The sequence below is a fragment of the Daucus carota genome, chromosome 2 (assembly GCF_001625215.2).
Source record: "Daucus carota subsp. sativus chromosome 2, DH1 v3.0, whole genome shotgun sequence".
In the NCBI taxonomy this organism is placed as follows: Eukaryota; Viridiplantae; Streptophyta; class Magnoliopsida; order Apiales; family Apiaceae; genus Daucus; species Daucus carota.
Window position 1 is genome coordinate 33,567,171 of NC_030382.2, and position 22,153 is coordinate 33,589,323.

At 35.7% G+C, this 22,153-nt stretch overlaps 1 long non-coding RNA gene across 1 annotated transcript in view; it reads left to right on the forward strand.

Annotated features, from left to right (window-relative positions):
• LOC135150615 (uncharacterized) overlaps window positions 1-12,557 on the forward strand; it is a 35,110-nt gene extending 22,553 nt beyond the window's left edge. The window contains exon 2 of the long non-coding RNA XR_010288816.1: window positions 12,173-12,557. This is a non-coding gene — a long non-coding RNA (uncharacterized LOC135150615). The remainder of the gene's footprint in view (window positions 1-12,172) is intronic.
• Window positions 12,558-22,153: the final 9,596 nt, after the last annotated feature.

Sequence of the window (22,153 nt, forward strand, 5' to 3'; positions counted from 1 at the left end):
TTCATCAGCTTTCTTCTCTAGGGTCACCAACTGTGCACCCTTTAGCCTCTCATTTTCAGCTATCATCCGGCTAATTCAGCTCTAAGCTTAGACATTTGTTCCTCAAACAGAGCCGGGTCAGTGTGTGCACTCACCTCACGTACACTCATAGTTGTTTCACTAGCCTCACGTGCATGTGTATCGCTCAGTGTTTGCCTTTCATCACTCATTGTTTGCACTCTTCCAGCTGTACCTGTATAAACTACCAATGCCCCTGAGAGGGTTCAAAGGTAGTGGAGGAACAAACTGTCCTCCGGAAGCCTGTGAGGGCAAGTTTACTTGCACGTTGCCAGTACCGCCTGATCAGAAAAGAAAGTTTGATCAGAAAAGTTTTCATACATGATAAACTGGTTTTGAAAATCTGTGCAATCAGTAAACATAGTAACCTGTGAATTTGTTTGGTCTTGCACTAGCGTGAGTGCTAGCGCAGTGCTTGACTCTGTACAGGGTACCGTGGCAGAGCGGTCAACTTCAATGGCTTCACTCTGTTGAGAGAATGAGTCCAGAGACTGTTTCATTGCCTGTTCCAAGTCCAAGCCTTTTTGGGAAGGCAAGGATGAGGCTGCAGATGTCTCCAGGGCTTCCAACCTAGGCTTCTTAATGGAAGACAGAGCTGCGGGTTGACTCGTTAAACTACTCGAACTCCGTTTCCTCGCAACTTTACGAACAGGTTGCATTGAAGTGTTGGTTGATGTGTTTGGAGAAACGAATATTTGTTGAAGAGAATCTTCAGCTAGGTTATGAACCTGTGTGTTGTCAGGTTCATTGCTGGTAGGCTGGAAAACAAAATCAATGTCACCAACAAAATCTGATACATCAACATTAAAATTAGACGAGAAGTCAGAAAGTACCTGAGCTACCTGTAGGTCCTGTCGAAAGGACTGCAACTCTGGATTTGATGTTGAGTCAGCAGGTAAAGGTTGGGATGTTGATTGTGTTTGTGGTATATAGTGGGTGTGTTGTTGTTGTGGTAGAGGTTCAGATGAAGACGGTTGAGCTTCGAAGAAGTTGTATTCCTGAGGTTCGTCTTCAAATGATTGTGATTGATGTGTTTGATGTAGAGGGGAATGGTGTGGTGATTGGTAAGGAGATTGATGTGGTGATTGATATGGTGATTGGTGTGGTGAATGGTGTTGTTGTGGTTGTTGCATTTGATCTGCTCCATCAGGTATGGAGTCACTATTAGTGGAAGATTCTCATATTTTCTTTTGTTTGTCAGAGCTTTCATCAACTTCGTACAGACACGCTGAGTTGGTGCAATTGGAGAGTTGAAGTATGAATTCTTCTCAGCGTCCGTCATCTTATCATTCAAAAACAGCATTAAGAACCGAGGGTAAAAACAGACAACCCTGGGATTCTGTGCAACGGATCGACTACTGAGAGGTCCCAACTTCTTTAGAATCGACTGAAGAATCAACTTGCCAAAGTTGATTCGTCGATTGTGAACAATGCAGAATCCAATGATTTGAAGAAGGGAAGATATGATATTGAAGTTACTTCGAGTGGTTGGGGAAAAGACCTTTGCCAGTGTATCGAAGAATAAATCCCACTCAGGTTTCAAGTTCCCTTTCAGCATTCTTGGTAGATGTATCTCTCCCTGATAAAGAATGGTCTGAAAGAATTGAGTAATTTCAGCATCTGTCGGAATCTCAGCAAAGTTGTTTCGGGGAAACCCAAGAATTCTGTTGACATCATCTACTGAAATGGTAATGCTCCGACCTCCAGTAATATTTCCCGAAACCCTGTAGCTGTCCAAGAGAGTGGTATTGAGTGCAGAGGAGTAGAAGTCTTGAAGTGGACGAATCTGTAAATCAGCATGAGCAGTGATGGCCGTGCTGACTAAACTTTGACTATTCAGAAACCTCACCCAAGGTCTGAATCTCTCTAAGCTGGAATCAGGGTCCAAATACCCGTTGTAGTTGGTCTCACCGATAACAAATTGGCCAGCCATTTTATAATTAAAAATTGAATTAGACGAGAATTTTTCAAATAAAATGTTAATTCTCAAATTTCTCGTAAATTTCAATTAATAATTAATTAACAATTAACCAATTAATTAATAATTCGAATTAATTGATTAAACTCGAATTAAAAATTAATTAAATTGTAAATAGCCAATTTAATTCCACAATATCCAACAAAGTCCCAAAGTTCACCAATAATCCAAACAAGTCCTACTATTCTCGAAAAACCCTTCAAAATTCGAACTAAAAGTCGAAAAGCCCCAACCTCCAAATCTGTTAAACACTTCGAAATGCAGATGGGAAACTCAAGGGATGATCACAACAAAGATTTGAAGGCCACAAACGAGCACAAATCGCGTGTAAACAGCCTCGAAATCGTGAAATAAGGGTTTGAAATTCTCTCGAAATTTTGGCAGAATAACGGCTCAGAATACGATTAATTAGCAACCAGCAAGCAATAAACGCTTGAAAAGATAGTAACCAGCAAGTTTATAACGAGAAAACTTGAAAAACTCGGCGAAGAAACAATGGCGATATATATATATATACGACTGTGTGTGTATATCGCGAGTGAAGGTGAAGTGGTACAGTGGTATGACAAAAGAGGTTATGTCATATTGGTTGTTTTGACTTCGGTATGACAATCAAAATGATTGTCATACCGAGGTTTAAACGGGTTGGTGAGGGTTTAAAAGAACTCGGTATGACAATTGATTAAATTGTCATACCGAGTTTCATAAAGCGTATGAAACACACAACTTACCTTAATATGACATATGACTCATTGTCATACCGAGAAACTCAAAACAGGCACTCAGACTCGGTATGACAATCTTTCAGATTGTCATGCCGAGTTAAATAAAATTAAGAACAGAAATATATGCAAATATTATGATTTTTGATTTTCTTTTGAAATAAAACCTTTTTACACATAAAATCAAAAACCTAATATAAATAAAATCTAGAATATTACACAAATATTTTGTAAAATTCAACTTTAATTAAATATAAATATTTATGAATTTAACTTTAATTCATTAAAATGAATTAACTTAAAAACTAATATTTATGCTTAATTAATTTTGAAAAATACAAAATAGAAACAAATAATTATCTAAATGCTTGAAAAATAATACAGGGGAGTATGCAGCACTTAGAAAATTAACAGAGACATATATGAACATGCATAATTACACAGAAAATTATCAGATAATTTACAAACAATTATATAAAATCTAATAAAATACATATAATTACACAGAAAATTCACAAAAATATATAATAATATATAAAACAAATATATAAAATATACAAAGAGAATCATGGCATATTTAACATCCCTAGCTCACAAACCAACTTAGAGAAAGTGGATTCATCAAGTGGTTTAGTGAAGATGTCAGCAATTTGATCAGCCGTGGGTACAAAATGTAACACCACAGTTCCATTCATGACATGTTCTCGAATAAAATGATACCTGATATCTATGTGCTTGGTCCTGGAGTGTTGCACTGGATTGTTTGAAATGGCTATGGCACTGGTATTGTCACAAAATATTGGAATTTTGTCGACAGAAATACCATAATCATTTAATTGGTTTCTGATCCAGAGAATCTGAGCACAGCAACTGCCAGCAGCTATGTACTCAGCTTCAGCAGTAGAAGTAGACACTGAGTGTTGCTTCTTGCTGTACCAGGAAACCAACCGACGTCCTAGAAATTGACAGCTTCCAGACGTACTCTTTCTATCAATCCTGCAACCTGCATAATCAGAATCTGTATAGCCGGTTAAGTCAAAACCAGTATTCTTAGGGTACCAAATACCTAAACCAGGTGTACCCTTAAGATATCTAAAGATTCTTTTGACGGCTATAAGATGTGATTCCTTAGGATCAGCCTGAAACCTAGCACATAAACATGTTGCAAACATGATATCTGGTCTGCTTGCAGTAAGATAAAGTAATGAGCCAATCATACCTCGATAGCTTGTAATATCAACTTTCTTACCAGATTTATCCTGGTCAAGCTTTGTGGCAGTGGCCATGGGTGTCTTTGCCGGAGAAGAGTCTTCTAAATTGAACTTTCTTAGAAGATCTCTGACATACTTTGATTGGCAAATGAATATTCCATCTTCCTTTTGGCTTACTTGAAGACCAAGGAAGTAGGACAGTTCACCCATCATACTCATCTCATAATTACTCTGCATTAACTTAGCAAATCTCTTGCACAAGTTATCGTTAGTAGAACCAAATATAATATCATCAACATATATTTGAACAAATATCATCTCATTATCATGCAATTTGTAAAAGAGAGTTTTGTCTATGACACCTCTAGTAAATTTATTTTCAATCAAAAATTCAGAGAGGGTGTCATACCATGTTCTTGGTGACTGCTTGAGTCCATAGACAGCTTTGAATAGGAAGTACACAAAATCAGCAAACTCTGGATTTTCAAAGCCAGGGGGCTGTTCCAGATATACTTCTTCTTCCAGCTTTCCATTCAGAAATGCACTTTTCACATCCATCTGATAAACTTTGAAGTTGGAGTGTGCAGCAAATGCAAGAAATATTCTGATGGCTTCAAGACGAGCAACTGGAGCATAGGTTTCATCATAATCAATTCCTTCTTCCTGAGAATAACCTTTTGCAACCAGTCTGGCTTTATTTCTCACAACAATGCCATCACCATCTAACTTGTTACGGAAGACCCATCTAGCTCCAATAGTAGATTTTCCTTTTGGTCTTGGAACCAGGGCCCAGACTTCTTGTCTCTCAAATTGATTGAGTTCTTCTTGCATGGCAAGAACCCAATCAGGATCAGCAAGTGCTTCTTCTATTTTCTTTGGTTCTAGTTGAGATAGAAATCCAGAAAATAAACATTCATTTGTCGTAGCACTTCTAGTCCTTACACCAACATCAGGATCACCAATAATCAGATCAAAGGGATGATCTCTGCTCCAAATCCTTTCCCTTGGAAGTTGTGTCCTTGATGATTCAGCAGTATCATCATTAGGCTGATGTGTGTGACTAGTTGATCCACCAGCTCCCCCTGAGCTGTTGCCAGGTTGACTTGATGATCCACCACTAGCATTAGTGGAATCTCCAGCATTATTGCCATTTCCTCCACCATTGCCTGGATCATTATCATTGTTGTCATCACCTGTTGCAACCTCAGGTGGCACATCATCATCTGAATCAGAATCTGGATAGTTATCAAACTTCAGAGATTCAGATGGATCAGCAGATTGTAAACTTGGTAGTTTAGTGTCATCAAATGTTACATTGACACTAACTTTCACTGACAGAGTATCAATTACAAAAACTCTATAAGCATTGTTTGTATAACCAACAAAAATTGCTTCAGATGCCTTTGGCTCAAACTTGTTCAAGTTCTCTTCACCATCTTTGAGAACATAACACTTGGTTCCAAATACATGAAGATGTTTGACATAAGGCTTCTTGTTGTTATACAGATGAAATGGAGTTTTCATATGATCCTTGTTGATCAAAGTTCTATTCTGGGTGTAGCAGGCAGTAGACACAGCTTCAGCCCAAAAGTACAGTGGAAGCTTTGCTTCAGCAATCATAGTCCTTGCAGCTTCGATCAGTGTACGATTCTTTCTTTCGACGACTCCATTCTGCTGTGGAGTCCTTGGTGCTGAATACTGCCTTCTAATTCCCTTTTCAGAGTAAAAGTTGATTAGAGTTTGATTCTTGAATTCTGTGCCATTGTCTGACCTTACAGCTTTGACTGGCACACCTTTATCCAATTCAACTAACTTTATATGATCAATCACTGTCAACGGGGTTTCATCCTTAGAAGCCAGGAAGTAAACCCAAGTAAATTTCGAGAAGTCATCCACAATGACTAAGGCATATCTTCCTCCATCAATAGATGCAACATTCACAGGGCCAAACAAATCCATATGCAACAAATGAAGTGGATCTGTAATGGTATTGATGGTTTTGCCTTTGTGAGATGCTCTCTTCGCTTTTCCTTTCTGACAAGCTTCACAAAGATCATCAGTTGAGAATTCCAGGGAAGGCAAACCTCTCACTAGATCTCTCTTGACTAGAGAGTTCATGGTTTTGAAGTTGAGGTGTGAGAGTTTCTTATGCCATAACCAACTATCTTCAGCAGACGCTTTGGCGTAGAAACAGTGAACTTCGTTTCCAGGTCCTGAAGACAAATCAGCTACGAATATATTGCCTTTCCTTATGCCACATAGTGAAGGACGCTTATCCTTGATATGTTTAATGATACATATCTCCTTTTCAAAATGAACATAATATCCTTTGTCACAGAATTGACTGACACTCAGGAGATTATGTTGAAGTCCTTCAACTATTGCAATATCTTCTATGATGATCCTTCCAATTTTGTACTTGCCATATCCCACAGTACGACCTTTGCTATTATCAGCAAAACTGACTGTAGGGCCAGCTCCTTCTCTTATGTCCTCCAGCAGGGATTTGTTGCCAGTCATGTGCATTGACGCTCCACTGTCAAGCACCCAGGTAACACGAACAATTCCACTGGCACCCTGCAAAAAACAACATGATTAAACATCCTTTGGGACCCACACTTGATTGGGTCCAGCAAACTTAAAGAACTGATTTCTATCAGGTGTAACAACAGAGCCCCTTGGACTGATACTTGGTTCAGATTTGACTGAACTTACTTCCTTAACAACAGCCTTATAAACCTTGGTTTTAGGCTTTGGAACATAAGTCTCCTTTCTCTTGTGAGAAGGACTAGCAGTCTTTGATCTAGCATGCTTGTTGTTTGTGTGTTGTCTAGGTGATGTGTTTTCATTTTTAGCATGCAAATTTTTAAAATATGCAGACATCAAATTGAAAGCACAAGTCATACAATTATCAACACCACAGTATTTATGACATGCATCAAAAGCAGGAACAACAGGAGTATCAGTCATCACAGTAGGAACGTCAACAGATTCTACTCTAACTTTGTTAACAGTTTTAAAGTTCTCAGTAGAATGACATCTGTTATCTCTGTTCTTACTGTTCACGAAACTATTAGGCTTGTTGAATTTAGTTCTCTCAGAGTTGACACCTAAACCAGCTTTAGGCAACCTAACATTGCCTTTCACTTTGATTGGTTTCAGTGATGTCGGAATCTCATCTTTCTTCTCATTACTCTCTTTCATTTTAAGGTCTTCCTGTTTGAGTTCATATTTAATGACAACAGGAGTTTCTAACAGAGGTTCAGCTTCTGAGGCCTTAAACAAAGGTTGAGGGGAATCTTTCAAAACAAAAGGAATTCCTCTCTCCTTTGCACTCTTCTTAAAGGGAGTAATGTTACTAGCCTTACCTACAGATTTGTTATAGTCAAAGCCTATTCCAACAGTTCTCTTGATCTCTTGTTTATCATTAAGTTCTTTGACTATCATGGAGGCATCCTTAAAGGCTTTACATTTCACTTTCTCTTCGTCTAGCTGAAGTCTTAAAGCAATCTCACCTTTCTCTAGAACTTTGACTTTAGCACATTGTAATCCTAAATCCATAGTCAATTGTTCTATTTTAGGTTTTAATACTTTCATCTCATTCATTTTATAAGCATGAATATCTAAGACTAAAGTATCAATTTTAAGATTGGCAGCTTTCAACCTTTTAATAGCATCATCTCTTTCGAGTCCTAATTGCATAAACAGTTTAGGGCATGTAGGATCTACCTGAAAGCTTCCAGCAGGAGGAGGTGAAGATGATCCAGCATTAGCCATGAGAGCAACATTCCCAATCTGCTCTTCTTCATCACTATCTGTATCATCCCAGCTTTTCCCTTCTGCTAGATATGATTTGCTCTTGAAGCTTTGACTTCCAGAAGTTCCATGATGCTTTCTTACTAAGGCATCATACTTCTGCTTCAGCTCATCATACGAATCCTTTCTCTTTCCTTGAACCTTGGGCTGCTTGCATTCAGTTGCAAAGTGTCCAGGTTCACCACAATTGAAGCATTTGAACTTGCTTCTGTCTACCATCCCAGTCTTGTATCCTCCTTTGCTTGTAGAAGATGAATAGCCCCCCTTCTGAAACTTACTAACAGTAGGTTTGTATTTATAGGAAGGGTTCTTCCGGAATCTCATGTTTCCAAACTTCTTGGCAAACAGGGATAGAGATTGATCTTCTAACAGTTCCAGCTCTTCCATTGTATAGAACTCATCATCACCACTGGAAGAGGCAGTCTGACCCATCTCAGGTACAACAAGCTCCTGAGTAGTCTTAGAAGGAACAACAACATCCTTCTTCTTTTCTTCCAGTACAGGTGACTCAACAACTAGAGCTCTCGAATGGTTCTGTGTTTTACCCCAGCCATATCTCTGTTTACTCTGAACTTGCTCCAGTTCATAAGTTTTCAAAACTCCGTAGAGTCTTTCCAGAGAAATCTCATGCAGATCTCTGCTTTCCCTGATGGCAGTGATTCTGTGTTCCAGATGTTCGGGAAGGGTCAAGAGAAACTTCAAGTTGACTTCTTTCTTGTCGTAGAATTTCCCATTCAGATTTAAATTATTTATCAAATTATTAAGTCTGATAAATACTTCTGAAATCCCTTCACCGGGATGGGAACCAAACTGTTCATACTGAGCCATCAGTATCTCTTTCTTGTTTTCCCTAACTTCCTCTGAGCCTTCATTGATAATCTCTAATGTATCCCAGATTTGCTTGGCGTTCGTACAATTTACAACAGCATTGTACATCACTGGATTTAGAGATTCAACCAAGATTAGTTGAAGAGCATCATCTAAGTTCATCTGATCACTCTCTTCATCGGTGTACTCAGAAAGTTCTTTCGGAATGACCTGATGAGGTATCAACATACCATCCTCTTCGTGTGCTAAAATGACCTTCATCGGAGTAGTAACACCTTTGTCCAAAATCCCGATGTATTTTCTGTTCGCAGTGCGGAGGAATAGGAACATATGCCTCTTCCATAGGCCAAAGTGTTCCTGGCTGAACGGTGGGATTTTAATGCTACTGATCTTTTGCGTACTCATTTTTTTTAAAGATTAAAATGAATAGTGTTTGGATGAGATTTGGATTACTGAAAGAAAAATATTTTAAATCAAAATTAATTTTTTTTAAAAAAAAATTAATTCGAATTAAAAAATATTTGAAATTGAAGTGAATAGTGTTTGGATGAGATTTGGATTTTTGAAAGAAAAATATTTTAAATCAAAATTAATTTTTGGAATAAAATTAATTCGAATAAAAAATATTTGGACGTTACAGAGTGAGTATAGGATCTGATACTGAAAATGGTATCAACTGCTCTGATGCCAATTGTTAGGTCCAGATACGATTGTAGAAGGGGGGGTTGAATACAATCGTCACAAAATAATCGCGGCGGAATAATCTGATTGGAGTTTAACTTGTTAATCAGATTTAAATTAATTAATATAACAATTTTTAAGTCGTTATATAATTAATATGGTTCGTTTTAAAGTCCACTGGTTCGTAGAATAAATTCGACAGGAAGTATTCTAACTTAGCGGATTAAAACAACCGAGTGATCAAAGCACAGAAAACTGTGGATTAAACAATAGCAAGTTTAGCACAACTTGAAAGCTTTACAATGCAATGAACATTGAACAAATGAAGTGGTGAAGCCATATATATAGGCAAACCATTGAACTTGTATGACAAAGCAAGGCATGACAACCCTTAGGAAGCTCTATGACAATTACACAAGTGCTATGACAAAAGGTATGACAATTACAAGCATTGTCATGGCACAAATGAGAAGGTATGACAATCTAAGGGAAGGTATGACAATCAGAATGACAATCAGTGGGAAGGTATGACAATTACAAGCATTGTCATGCTGATTTTGAATAGGTATGACATCCGTATGACAAACGGTATGACAAACATGGGAAGGTATGACAATCGAACCTTGGAGGCTAAGTCATCAGGTGGTATGACAAACGGTATGACAAACGGTATGACAAACGGTATGACAAACGGTATGACAAACGGTATGACAAACCAAGGCATTGTCATACCTTGTGACTTCGGTATGACAATGATCCATTGTCATACCTAAGTCATTCGGTATGACAAACCTTTGGTTTGTCATGCCTCCTGACTTAGGCAGTTGGCAAAGTGCGGTATGACAATCAAATAGATTGTCATACCGTGCTCAAAAACCATATAAAATGCATTTTCTTATATATAATTAATCCAATAATTATCCACTTAATTATATTAATTATATAAATTCATAAATTAAATTAATTCGAGTGTGAATTAATTTAATAAATAAATTACATAACTTATATAATTATTTTGAGATGTGAATTAATTAAAAGAATAATTATATTGAGCACAACTTCAGTAGAAGGTCTTCTGTCTTCCTTTAAACGATCTGATTCTTTGTCTTGATTGAACGACCACCTATTGTTGATGCAGAATAATTAATCGGAGTAGCTGACACACAAATGTACTGTCTGGTTCATCTGTATCTAGCTGAATCAAATATTCTTTATCAATTAAACATTTGTGAAGTGGCTTGTTCATCGAGTCTTTGTCTTCGTAGTTCTTCTTCATAAGTAGGAATAGTTTGGAATCTTCTGAATAAATAAAGTATTAAAACTTTATACCTTCTGGACTTCTGGACGTGCTACAAAATATTATTTGTACACTGAGGCTTGAACATATTAATGAACTTCTTTCAGTGGTGTGCAGCAGCATCCTGAAATTCTTCAGACATATGATTTTAATAAATCACTTGACGTTCTTCGTACGGATTCCTTCAATAGTGCTTGCTAATTTACTTTCTTTCTTATCAGAGTTGAGTTGATACTCTTAAATACAAATAGGCTTAACATATGCCTTTCAGGTGGATAGTCTAATAAATAGACGAGATGATGTCGGATTTTTGACAAGATTTATATGATAATTGATTGGTGATATGTTATGTGGAATATGATTGACTATATGTTAGAGTCAAAGCATGCTTATGTGTTACGTGGTATCTGATAAGTTTAAAGGGATATATAAGTGGGTATCGGTATACGTGATATGTATATGCGATATATTGTTTAGTGACTATAGTATTATCTTATTCTCGTAAAGGATTTGGACGAGACGTGTACGCTCGAAGACGTCAGGAAGTCGAAATGGTATTGCAAAGCGAATAAGGGATGAATCGAGTAAGCGAAGCGATGTGGCGAATAGAGTACGGCTAGAGATGGTCTAGAAATTATAATATGAATAGATTGTGAAAGTGGAAAGATGAGGTTGAGCTATGAGACTGGAGTCAGATTTAAGGCAAGTATCCTAAACCTTTCTCTTGGATATATTGCAAATATTCTGATCCATTCCTTTGGTATATGCTTCAAGTATTCATACCTTTCTTTTCAATGTTCGAAAGTGCGAGTATTCTAACCCATTCTTTCTAATCTTCAAGTTTCTAAAGAATCTCCGTTTTACAAATTAATTCGAAGTTCAGATTGTCATTGAAGCATGTGTTGCTCAGTGATAGTTAGAGCTTTGAATGAATTGGGATCTTCTTGATTATTCAACCCGCCATTGTCATGCTGGTTTAGCAGGCTAAATTCAGTTGCTTAGCCGATAATGGAGGATACTGAATAGTTGAGGATTTCCTGAACTGTGATTTATGAAATGATGGATCATAATTTATGAATAGATTATTATCAAAGTTTGATTTGGAATTATTCTGTTGTTGATGATATTTATGATGATGTTCTGTTGATTTACATTGGCTTCTTGAATTGAATTAGAGAATTGGATTATTGTTTTTATATAAACATGTGGACCCGATGAGTGGTCAGACCAGATGAATGGTCAGGTTAGGCCAATGAGTGCCTTGGATCCAGTCATAGAGCATGGCGGGGCCTGCTCGGGGTTAGGTATGTCTGATCAGCATCCTAACCTTGGTTTTAATTAAAATGTGATAGTCCAATTCGATAATTCTCTTGGAAAGATTGAATTCCTCCAGTATTCCATTGATGCAAGGTATTGTGAATCATTCTATACAATACCTTAATCTTATGAATTTATGTCGAATCTTTTACTAAAGTATCTTGAGCCTTTGAACTTCTATCATATTGATTCAGAATTGTTATTGTTTATTATTACTTGCTGAGCATTGTTGCTCACCCTTGCTATTCCTTTCTAACCATTTCAGAAAGGCTTAAAGATGAGATGATTGATTGAGATTGTGAATAAGGCTAATGCTAGGCGAGGAGACAGAGTTGAGGATCCAGTGGTCGAGGAGTGTGCAGGAAAGTTGATGAGGTTGGTGCAAGCTAGAGTTGTGCTATTGAGATTCAGATGTAAGTCATAGCTGGAATAGTTGACAGTGATTCTTCTTATCGAAAATGATCTGATTTGGTAAGAGATGTTGTGTAATAATAGTGGTGGATTCTAATTTCAATACTGTAACCTGGAAGCGATCCTGTTGCTTTTAGGGGGTTTAAATGTTCTCTTTCGAATCATTTATTAAAGTTTAAATGTTCTCTTGAAATTCTCCTATTATGGCTTTCAAGTTTGAAATTCAGGTTTTGAAATCATTCGATTTATGATCTTTAAAAAAAAAAAAAATAATACAGGTTTTCAAAAGTGTTTAAAAATGGGTTTTATGTGGTGACGTCAGAATCCAGGCCCCCGGATTCTCGGGCTGTCACATCTGCTTTCTATGCTACTCTGTATTTATGTATCCCACAACATACATGAATTGTTTGTGTGAAACAATGCTTTTGTTCGTACTGTAAATTCAGAAAGAAAAATCCCCGGCCTGTTCTGTTCGGGGATTCGGGAAATTTTTCGGGGGCGGAACGGGGATCGAGTAAAGTATTACAAAAAATTCGGGGATCGAGGCAGGGTCGGAGATTCGTGTCTCCTCGGCCCGACCGCCGGCCCCGATTGTGTATATATAATACTCCCACCGTCCCTCTCATTTCTTTATAGTTATTTTACATTGCTTGACACGTATTTTAAGGGGCATATAAAACATAGTTGTATAACTTATTTCTAAAAAATTTCTTTTTTGTCTAAAATTGTATACATCAAACTTTTATTCGGAAGGAAAAAAGTTCAAAATAATTTATCTAACTACATTTTATGAGAGTATTAGAATGATTGCCGAGTACCCGTCCCCCAATGTAAAAAACGTGGGGACGGAGGGAGTGATAATAATATATATATTTATATATATTATACTAAATAAATTATTAAAAATAGATACCTTTTATAATATTATTAAAATTAAAAATTATCTTTATTTTTATTGATCAATTATAACTAAATATTAATATAATATAATTTAGAATTGTCATTTATTTATATTATAAATCAATTTTTGATATGATCTGATGTTGAAAATATGATATAGTACCATTTATTAGTATATAAGGTGTTGGTCATTTGTTTCTTCCACGCTAGCCAATTGATGGTCATGAAATTTAAGCTCATATCAAATTATATAAAATAAAACTCTCATTGAAATTTATTCATGGTTGATGGACAAAATTGGAAAATAAAACTTATATTAATGATAGTATAACCTAATAATTGTACTATGTTAATAGTTGTGCCAAGTCAAAAAATTGACACTTAAAATGGAATGGAGGGAGTAAGTTGGTTCTATATAGAAGTTAGGTAAAAGTTCATGAGTTGATTAAATTTGAAACTAGTTATAGAACTTAGCATTGGAGTGCAAGTTTTATTTTAGCAACAAAAAACACTTTTTAGTGCTATATTATAGCAATAGCAATAGATATATAGCATCTAGCATTGGACTTGCTCTATCGTAGGGACTACTTGAGTGAGCTTAATATAAGTGCTTATTGCTTAAAATAAAAAAGTGAAGTAGAAGTTAGAAGCAAGTTAAGACTTATAAATGATTAAAGTGTTTGGGAAATAAGCAGAAGCCCTGAAACAAAAGTTAGCATTCCTAGCTTTTTATAAGTGCTTCTTGACTTTTTACACAAACGGTACAAATAAGTGCTTATAACTTATAAACCAGAAGCCCGACTTTTAAACCGGGAACAAACACCCCCATAATTGACTTGTACATCGAGCACCCTTTATTTGAGATTGTGGTATTTGATTTCTTCTATCCATTTTTCATCGTGCGTTAATAAGCGTACATTAACAATTACTTTCGGTTTAAATAACTAAGTCCAATTCCATTAATTATAATAATCCCCGAAAAAAATTATCTATACAAATTGTCTAGAGTAATTTACACTTTGCACCCTATAAGTTTAAGCGTTTTTTTGATCTGATCTTAAACAAAACTTCTTGTCAATACGAACCCTAATGTTTAAAAAGCGCTTCGATATGCATCTATTTGACAATATTTCGTGAAGTTGACTGTTAAATTAACGTCTTCAGGAGTAAAGCGGTAATTTTTTATGTAAAAAATCAGTAGAAGGAAGTCTATAAAATTATTATTTTACCGCCGCAGTTGTTAATTTTAATTTAGAATTGTCATTTATTTATATTATAAATCAATTTTTGATATGATAAGATGTTGAAAATATGATATAATGCCATTTATTATTATATAAGGTGTTGGTCATTTGTTTTTTTCTTAAGAAGTAGATTATATATTAACATGTTATTATTTTTTATTAAAAAATATAATTTCCCGACTCCCCGTGAGAATCCACGTTCCCCGTTCGGGACAGGGATCATGGAGGAAAATAATCCCCGTTCGGGGTTCGCGGTGGAATCGGGTGTGAATTTTGAATTCGGGAATCGGGGGCGGGGATAGCCCTCCCCGACCCCGAAGTGCCTCGTGCCCATCCCTAACCACAACTTTTTATTTTTGTCGCAAGACAATTATCATATAATACTATCTCACTATATTTATTTTCTATCACACTATCCAGCGCAAATTTGTAATTGCAATTTCCAGACTAATTGTTTTTGCTTCTTCCCAACCTCACAAGGGATAAGGCTTTCAAAACATAGTACAATCAAACTGTGCCATACAAAAATACACACTAAATAATTAATAATGATTATGTTTGTAAACTGAAATTCTAAAAATAAGAAGGGGGACTTACTGGAAACTAAGAATGACAGTTTATTCGTGTTAGAGCTAAGATTCTACCGGTACCAAAGCTTTGTAAGTGACCTGAAATAGAAAAAAATGCGAGGGATTGTCCCCCCGATTCACCTCCGGCGTGAGAATAAATTAGTGGCTCAAGAGTGGATAGAGAACTGCAAGCGTAAAAGTGTGTATATATGTAAGTATGAATGATCTTTACCCATGATTTACCAGTTATTTATAGGGGGAGGAGAACTCATGTTCGTAACGGTCCCGCCCGATTCGGGAGGAAGATAATGCAGTTTTAAGTGCGGCGTGATCCCCGTCCTCAACCGTTACAGTAGTAACGTTGGGATAATTTGAAAGGTGGGCTGGACCTCTTGGGCCTTGGCGTGCTGGGCCGAGGGGTCTATCCTTTAACAATTCGTAAATTAGTAGGTTTCATGTCAAACTATCCATAGTTGTTATCCGACATGTAGATAACGGGAAGCCGCTCATATGATATTCTCAGTTTATCAACATTATGGTTAATATCAACATTTTACATTAACAGGACATTACGGCTTAGTTAAGTTGATGTAAGAATTAGTGAGGAAACAGTAAGTTTTTCTCGTAATTAAGTAGATTATAGAATACAAAATTAGAAATGTAGAAAGGGGTCGAAATGAACCTCCATTGAGTTTTATTATTTCATCTCAATCGACCCCTATGGATACACTGTATATCACAAAGTTTAGATCCAAGAGTAATGTTAATAATAATAGGTTTCGATAAAAATCGTATAAAAAGGTCCAGAAAAGATTTTCCTTTTGTAACATTATTATATTTTTTTAATTATGTTGTTTGATGGACTTGTTTTCTTTTATAAATAAATATTATTTCCTTCAAAAATAAATTCTCTGAAAATAAAATTTTCAAAATTATTTGTTATTTATTTCTCGGAAAATAAAATATTTATTTATTATAAAATGCACCAAACATTACCGTGCAGATTTGATTTCTAACATAATTTACAAAGAATAAGCTTCGAAAGTTCGAAGTCTTCTTTCAAAATAAAAGCTTCGAAGTCGGAACGATATTTGAATTGTAACATATTTTGATTGGATGGATAAATTGGAATCTCGCGAATATTACTATTTGAGATGTATATTCGTACACACCTCCTGTGTGTTCTTCGCTTTCTGACATAATTTTCAGACGCGGCATAATGAGGTTGCCACAAAAGGAATGGAAGAATAAATTATTCTGTACCGATACAGAAACGAGTACATAATTTTACAAAAACAGAAAACAAAAATAACAAATCATTGCTTCCTCTTCACGTTTTTGCCATTTTTACCTCTGTCCTTTTCGTCCCCCTCTCCATTTCTCCGCTGCTTTGTATTTATATATCCACATATCACAATTCACACATAAATTGTTTGTGAAACAGTTGCTTTGTTCATACAGTAAAAAAAACATGGCAGGAGGGAGCGTGAACATGGAAGAGATCGAGCGAGAGGCTTTCAAAAGAGGCGCTCGAATCGAGGTGAACATCGAGGAGCCAGGGTTCCGCGGCTCCTGGTTCACTGGCACGGTGATCCGCACCGTGACGAAGAAGACTCGCAAGCTTTTCATCGAGTACGACACGTTGATGACTGATGAGGACTCCCAGGTGCGGCTGCGTGAGAGTGTGAATGTGATCCTGGCGCGGCCCATTCCGCCGCGGGAGAGAGTGAGGGTTTTCAAGATGAGCGAGGAGGTTGATGCGTTTCATGATGATGGGTGGTGGGAGGGGGTGATCACTCGTGTTCATGAGGGAGATAGGTATACTGTGTACTTCAGGCCGTCTAAGGAGGAGATTGAGTTCAGTGGGACGGATCTCAGGTTGCATAGGGAGTGGGTGCGGGGAGACTGGGTCCCGCCGCTCGAACCAGAGGGAGAGGCTGCAGGTCAAGACGACGACATGGATGAAGACAAGTGAACTGGGAGGTGAAGATGTGGAAGCTTGGGGTCTAGGTAGTACTGTTGCTTAGTATCTTATGAAGTTATGGTAATAGATGTTATATATGTTTAAATTTTAAAGCAGAACTATAGCTAGTTACTTGAAGGCAAGTTGTGTAGGTTACTTTCTGCAGGTTTCAGTAACGAAATATTATGGTTTGGTTTATGGTGAAGATTTTATTAGAAATGAAGGTTAAGAGTTCAAATCTTATCTTGTTCGAGTTCTTATTCTTTACTTTTTTTCATTTATTTTTCTGCAGATCTGATTTCTCTCTCCTATGTTATATAATATCTTGTTTTTTTTCACCACCCTTGCGTTGCCGTCGGGGTGTTTGGATTGTCGATGAGAACATGAATCGATGATTGTGTATATTCATTTACGTGAATTGGTGGTGGTGGTGGTTTAAAAGTTCAGTAAATTATTTTTTCGGGTAATAAAAATGAGTTTCTCGTTTCGGCTAAATTAAACCTAAATATTCTTATAGATGGGATTAAATTCCGACTGCATTTACCATAGTGAAACTGTATGAACCAAATGTTTCTTCTCGTCTCGTTTACTCCTATATTGATTTTCGAATTTTGTGACTAACTTGGAAGGTAAATTTTGATTGCAAGTTGTTTATGCCTCGAATTCATTCCCTGCCCTTTTGGATATATACTTTTATATAACTTAATTTCACGGTATATACATACTTCTCTAACTCATGAACCTTCTCTTTTTTACTTATTGCCTACCGGCATACTCCCTCCGTCCCAGCCAATTCTTTACGTTTGGTTTGGGCACGGAGGTTAAGAAATATGTATAAAGTAGTGGAAAAAAGAAAGAAAAGTGGGTGAAGTGGCGGGACCCATCAATTTTTAATGTATAAAAGAGAGATAGTGGAGTAAAAGTAGTGTGAAAAGGGAGTAAAAATAATATGAAAAGGAAGAAAAAGTTGGGAAGTGGTGGGACCCATTTACTATTTTTGGTAAGTTTTGAAATGTAAAGAATTGGATGGGACATCCTAAAAAGGAAACTGTAAAGAATCTGGTGGGACGGAGGGAGTATATTTTCTCTGCTCTGTCAAAACTATGGTCTACTTTTTCAGTAAAAAACAAGAATTATTGATGAAAGGGAAAGGGTGAGGATGTGTGTGAAATGATGGTAATTTTAAATTTTACTGAACGAGAGTTTCTCATCCGACTAATCTAAAACCTCGATTAAAGCACTAATGCATAGGAATTAGATTTCAATTTCATTTACCATATTAGAAACGGTCTTTCTAATGTGTGCCCAAGGGCACACAATAAGCACAAACTCTGATAGAAATGGCTTCATTTGATTGGTGGACTTGATGTAAATGCAGGGGGGCCATTAATATTTATTATCTATCCACCAATCAAAAGCTACCATTCTCATGGGAGTTAGTGACTATTGTGTGCCCATGGGCACACCATAGAAAATTCGTATTAGAAATATTATTATCTGGTTGTTATTTGCGAGTTTCGGCAACAAAATTTTATATCTTGTTTTAAGGTGTTAAACTTGGTAATGAACGGAAGTTATGAGTTCAATTCTTTAGTTAATTTTAGAAATTGGATTTAAGGAATGAAGGTTACGAGTTTAAATCTTCCAATAATTTTAAACACGTTTTTCACTGTCATTATGATGGAGTGTTTGGATTATCGATAAAAACAATCGTTATGGTAGGATGTTTGGCTTATCGATAAAAACATGGATTGAGAATGAAAGTACATGCTTGAAAAGCTGGTATGAAATAATGATGACTCAAATTTGAATAATACTACGCGTCCTCTCAAATTTCATCTACTCCCTCCGTCCCCCTGAGTAGTATACATTGGGGGACGAGGACGCGGCACGGATTTTAATGCTCCTGTAAAATATAGTTGTGTAATTTATTTTTAAAAATTTCTTTTTCTGAATTAAAGTTTGAATGTTATATTTTTATTCAGAAAAAAAAAATCTCAAAAATAAGTTACGGAACTATGTTTTATAAGAGCATTGAAATGCGTGTCGAGCAGTTGAAAAGAAACGTATACAATTAAATGGGACAGAGGGAATAACTACTATAACAAAAGCGATTATTTTTAACTGTCAACATCCGATAAAAATATCTATATTTTATTGTTAACTATCGAAAATAATTATTTTCAACCAGCATAGAAATTGTCGAATATAAGGTAGTCGACTTTAAATATCCGATCAAAAATAAATAATTCTGACCGCCAATTTTTGACGAAATAAGATAGAAAATAACTTGGTTAAAAATTTCACACAAAATTTAAAACTTCAGCAAAAACTTTTGAAATTTTCACTTGGCTGTTCAAATTTTGAAATTTTGATCAAAATTATAAATCGACCACAATTTCAGATTTTTTGTAAATGGAATTAAATCTGATCGTGGATGGTCGAATATGAATTCGGCTGTAAATTATGGAATTTTATCGTTCGATATTATTTTATCATTAAATTTTTCTGGTCAAAATAATTATATAATTATAAATATAGTTCTGTTTGTAAAGATCTTAACAAATCCGACGAACAATAATTGTAAGCCAAACTTAACGTTTAAATATCCGAATAAACTTACACAAAATACAATTTATTTCTTACTTATCATCAACAAAATACAAGTTACTTGATTTTAATTTGGTAATTTACATGCATGCAAAGATATCATTAGTGGAGTGGTGCTAATCATATATTACTAACTAAAATTCGGGAAAAATTTATAAAAAAAAATTTAAAATAACTGATATCTACATTCAACGGTGCCCCGGAGACACTGTCGAAGTTTAACTAGCATTTTTCTAAACACTTATTAGTGAATGAGAGTAATACGTTAATAAGAATCCCTCCCCCTTATGACTAATCTAAATTATAAATAAACGTTAAAGCATGACTAGAGTTTCGTTTCATTTTTAAAATTCATTGCAGCAAACAAGTAATATATTAAATTTGATTTTGTGTTTGTCATAACTTCACAGAATACTTTTTTACAAGAAATAACAGTCATATATGAATTATATAAAAAAACAATATCTACGAATAAAAATTAAATTAATTCAAGAAAATTAATCGTCGTGACTTTTGTGAACATTCAAATAATAAAATTTCAATATCAAGAGTAATACACTAGAGTATATAATAAATCTTGTTGTCATTTTTACCACGTCTTGCCAGCACATAGCCCAACACTTCATACATATTTACAGTCCATGCTACCGAAGTCAAAATTTGACTCTCAAGAGTTCATACTTACAGATATGTATGTATTATGATCTATGTACAGAGGCGGATCTTAGAAGGGGCAAGAGGGGGCAACTGACCCCCCTTAATTTATTTTTTTTTTTTTACATTATACATATTTTTGGGTTGTAAAATTGAAATTGACCCCCCTTAATTTTTTTGTGACCCCTTTTAATTTTTTTTACAAAAAATTGACCCCCCTTAACTTCATAGTCAGATCCGCCACTGTCTATGTATACATAGTTTCCTCATATGTGATAAGGGTTAAGTATCTAAGTTCGTCACTGAAGTGAAGGCCATGTATCACTTCTTTCATTGATTTTTTAGTGGTATCATTTTGATTACTAAAGTCGTATAAAATATCAAACAGATACCTCGAAAAATGTGTCGAGAATGTAAATATTTTTTTCATTAAGTTCTACACATTTTTCTTCAGCGCTGCTATAACTAAATGAAAAGTGGTGAATTCTGTTATCTTATCTAGATTTTTAAACACATATTTACTATATATTTTTATTTAAATAAGATTAAATAATTTTAAAATTTAAAATAAATAATAAATATTTTTTAAAAAATCTAGATATATTATCAAGGATACCAGAATTAACCACTTTTCATTTGATTATAATAGTGTTGAATAAAAATGTGAAGAACTTAGTGAAAAAAAATATTTACTTGCCCGACACATTTTTCGAGGTATCTATTTGATATTTTATACGACTTTAGTAATCAAGATGATACCTCTAAAACATCAATGAAAGAAGTGATACATAGCCTTCATTTCAGTGACCAACTTGATACTTAACCCGATAAGATAGTAACCATGACTACCTTTTCCACATGCCTACATCCTCACATGGGGCTGAGCAAAATCGAACTGAACCGAACGGTGTAAATTCGGTTCGGTTACAATTTTTTCAGAATTTTGATTTTTTTTGGTATTTCAGTTCAGAGCGAATTGAATTTCAGTTCTTCGGTCCGGACCGAATTAAATTTCGGTTCTGTCCGGTCCTTTGAGTAAAAGTTCGGTTTCGGACCGAATAGACCGAACTATATATTAATACTTTAAAATATTAAATATATCTTTTGTAAATTATACACATGCTAGTCACATATGTGAGACACATACCCAGAACCACGGTTCTTTAGTCGCCCCCTAAAACCCTAATCAGTAATCAGAAACAAAACAATCAAATTCGAAGAATCAAGCAATCAAGGTTGACGAATCGGAGAGTCAAGTAAAAATCGAAAATTCATATTTGCACAGGTCTTTGTAAATGGAGTATTGTTTTGTCATTTTGTGTTTTGCTGGTGGCCAGGTTCGGCATATTGAAGAGTGAAGGAAGGTGTAGGCGGGTGGATGTGCAGGAGGTGATTAACAAAAACAGACCCTATAATTTTCTTATTTTGATTAAAAGTTCGGTTCTTAAGGAAAGAACCGAACTGAAGTTCGGTTCCAGTTCAGTCCATATGCTAATTTCGGTCCAGTTCAGTTCGAAAAAAATTACAAATTCGATTTTCGGTTATTTTTGTTCGGTCCTTTTCTGGACCGAAACATCTGAATGCTCAGCCCTATCCTCACGTGCTTATCTCCCCTCTTTCGGATATGATTCATCCCCCGTATCTACAATATCTAGGTTTCCCCCCACTATGTGTATAACGTGCAATTTCCTCGATATTCACATTTTTGTTCTCTATTTCGGAAACAAACGAAAATGCAGTGTGTTTTAGTCGCCCAATACCATCTGCTTTATTTCGCCATCTGCTTGTTTAGATTTCAATTTCAAAATTCAAATTCATATTGTGTGATTGGATTCAAACACATTCAGATCTCATCTATTTTCATATCAAAGTTCTATAATCTTCGTGTTCTTCAT